The following is a 3,798-nucleotide window of genomic DNA, read 5'->3' on the forward strand; positions in this document are numbered from 1 at the left end:
GTACTTGTGGCACCTTAGAGACTAACAAATTTATTAGAGCATAAACTTTCGTGGACTACAGCCCACTTCTTCGGATGCATATCCGAAGAAGTGGGCTGTAGTCCACGAAAGCTTATGCTCTAATAAATTTGTTAGTCTCTAAGGTGCCACAAGTACTCCTGTTCTTGTTTTTCCTATGACTTCTGAGTCCCAGCCTAGTGCCCGAACCATCCTTCTGCTCTGCTTTCCATACCCAATACAGTACTTAGTGAGAACATTTACAAAGTTACCCATTCCCTTCTCCTCTTGGATCGTTCCTCATCAGGGTAAGAAAACTAGTCAACTAGGAGACAGGCCACTTGGTAAGGCAACTCCCATCTTTTCATGTATTTGTACCTGCTCCTGTATTTTCCACTCCATAGATTTGATGAAGCGGGTTCTAGTCCATGAAAGCTTATGCCCAAATACATTTGTTAGTCTCTAAGGTGCCACAAGGATTCCGCGTTGTTTTTGTTGATACAGACTAACATGGCTGCTACTCTGAAACTAGTCAACTTCGTTATGGTTAGTGCATGAAAGGGCCTGGCAGCTGAAATAACTTGGCAGCTAATTAGAACTCTAGTAAACACCCAAACCCAATGAATTTCAATGAAGTTTAGCATTCTAGAAACATTAATGAGACACTGTGAGGCACAGCAACCAGCATTACAGCACTGTTCCCGGGCTGTAGATGGGGAAACTGAGGCATGGGTGCATTAGGTGACTTGTCTATAGTCAAACCGCGTCTCGTATATGAAAATGGGATGAGAACAGTGGAGTTCCTGTCTCTCGTCATAGACCATATTCCACTGGACGATATTGCCTCAAGCGTTTTTAGAAATACAAGCACAAGGGATGGGGGAAATCAATGTGAGTAAATTGGGAATGGACATTCTTTGTAGAGTGAAGCATTCTTTATTCCACCAGGGGATTACAAACACAGTGGTGTAAGGAAAAACAATCAAGTACTTGACAGTGACATTTTAGAGTACAACCGAACAATGAATGAGCAGTTCATTAAAGCAAGAGGCTCTGCACCATTAACCAGGATGCGCCAAAGTCGGTAGCAGTGTGTTACAGACCAGATTAGGGCTTAGATTGTTGTTCCTCCCAAAGGCAGGAAGGCTCTTAATATCTGCAGTAGCTGCATTGTGTGGGAAGATGTCTTTTGTCTGCAGTGCAGCACTCCATCAGCTCAGAATTGCAGTTTTGCTACTTTGTGTTAACCCTCACCACATCCCTCCCCTTCTCGTCTGGCCAACTAGTTTGTCTCACCAGTTCTAAATGCTCCAGGGCAGGGACTTCCACTTGCTATTTATCTGTACAGCACCTAGCACAATGGAGACCTGGCCCGATTAAGGCTGCTAGGTGCTCTTGCAATATTTAACTATAAGAAGTTATCCCTGGGCATGGAGAATTTTGGCCATCATAAACCCAGCAACTGCTATCTCCCTCCCCCTCTGCCCCTGTCCCCCCCGCTGCAGTTCCCTGCATGTAGAGGGTGTGTTCCTTCTTCTTCGCCTCTGTTCACCAACCCAACTGTGCTCCACACAGCCTCTCAGGCCTGAGCATGGCTTCTTCCTCCTCCCCCTGTCCTAGGGCTGGAGCGAACACCCTTCCACATCTACCTCCTGTCAGAGGGCAGGAGGGAACACCCTCCACCAGCAGCGATCTCTGGCATGGGGGTAGGAGAACACCTTTTGCCCCCAGCTATTTCTGGTCACAGGGACAGAAAATAAGTAAGTGAATTAATTTGTTACTTGCAACTCTAATAGCAGGACTAGCGTTGCTCTGAGGGCTGATCCTACACCACTGGCATCAGCAGGAGTCCTGCTGTTGACTTCGCCAGGGGCAAGATTCGGCTGCTCCTTGCCTTGTGCCTGCAGCAGCTCTAGCATAGGGAACGGGGTGCTCAGCACTAGTGCCACCTAATGCCATGAAATCAGCAGCCTGGCACCTATAACTGTATGGGGTGACAGACAGTACACACTGATTACAGTTTTGGGGGCTTCTTTGGCTTGCAAAAAAGCTGCTTTTATAAATGTCCACAGAGCTGTAAAATGAGAAATAAAGCCATTTGTTTCTAATTATATTTGGCAGACACACACACACACACACACACACATACACACACAGCTGAGGACTACAGCAGGCCATTTTTAGCTCGTGATTAAAACGCTTGACCTCGTAAGTAAGAGGCAAGGGTTTCAATACACCCCTTCCCCCCATTCCAAGTAGGCAAGGAACAAACAGCACAAAAAGATTTTGTAAATCTTCTGCTCAGATTTACAAAATATTTGGTTACAAAACAAGAGGCAGAATATTTAGTGGATGACTTAGGCTTGCCTAGGGCTGGCCAAACAAGGCCAATGCCTTGTTTTAAAATGTATAGCATGTAATCCGGTCTAATACAAACAAAACAACAGACCCATAATGTCCACTGAATTCACAATGGCCCATGTGACTGAGATCCAGTCATTACCTAGAAAACCAAAGTACACTGGTTTGTGTCAGGTCTATTGGCCACCACACAATGTTAATAGAACAGTTATGATGTGTTTACAGTGTCAGGTGATGCATGTGAGTCATTTGTATTGCAATATTCTCTCTACAAGGGAGTTTTAATGCTCATCAGAACACAAAGACACACACAAATCCACCTGGTTTTTACTGGGTTGCTGTTTCAACATTGTTTCTTTCAATTTAACTTAGCTCTTTGTGAAAGGTGCCAGATTTCCCTCACTCTACCTCTATGGAACACACATAATGTAGTGAATGTACTGTGGTAAGCTTCCCCACGCTGTCCCACTGTTAGACTTCAGCTCTCATGGATACGGGCTGGTTTTTGAGGCAAGAGGCTAGTCTGCCTCATATTCCTTGGCCTCTCTGTAGAGCCTGTCACCAAGGCTGCCAGTGGGGGAGGACAGCTAGGGAACAGGTTGCTCAAGGGATTGAGTCCCACATTGAGAACCACATAGGTCAGGGGTCAGCAACGTTCGGCATGCGGCTCGCCAGGGTAAGCACCCTGGCGGGCCGGGCCAGTTTTATTTACCTGCTGACGCGGTAGGTTCGGCTGATCGCGGCCTCCACTGACCGCGGTTCACCATCCCGGGCCAATGTGGGTGGCGAGAAGCGGCGTGGGAGAGCGATGTGCTGGCCGCAGCTTCTCACCACCCCCATTGGCCCGGGATAGCGAAACGAAGCCAGTGGGGGCCGCGATCGGCCGAACCTGCTGCGTCAGCAGGTAAATAAAACTGGCCCGGCCCGCCAGGGTGCTTACCCTGGCGAGCCGCGTGCCAAACGTTGCTGACCCCTGACATAGGTAGTCCCAGGTGCTCTGTGGAACCATTGACTTCATGAAATTGACATGCATGGAGCAAGCTGCAAGCATAGGTCACAAGGCTAACCTTGGCCCAGGTCAGTAGTGACTGGAAGTCTTTACCACCTCCTAGCCTATGTGAAATGAGTTGGAAGTACAATTTAGTTCACAGGTGACAGGTATCATCAAAATCAATACTTTTCTTGCTTCATGCATAACAACAAAACATTCTAAAAACACCAAGGCCCAGATACTCAGCTGGTCTAAATTGGCATGGCCTCATTGAGGTCAACAGTAGTAGATACACAGAGGTCTTTGAGATCAATGATCCTCTGTCAATTTACACCTGCTGAGGCTCTGGTCCCAAATTAAAGCTAGTTAAGCCAATTGTCATTTATATGCCAAATTTCAGACCAGTTTTAAATTAAACAAATAAGCAAGTCTCCTACCACCAAAGAAAG

This window comes from Trachemys scripta, chromosome 7, assembly GCF_013100865.1.
Source record: "Trachemys scripta elegans isolate TJP31775 chromosome 7, CAS_Tse_1.0, whole genome shotgun sequence".
Lineage (NCBI taxonomy): Eukaryota > Metazoa > Chordata > Testudines > Emydidae > Trachemys > Trachemys scripta.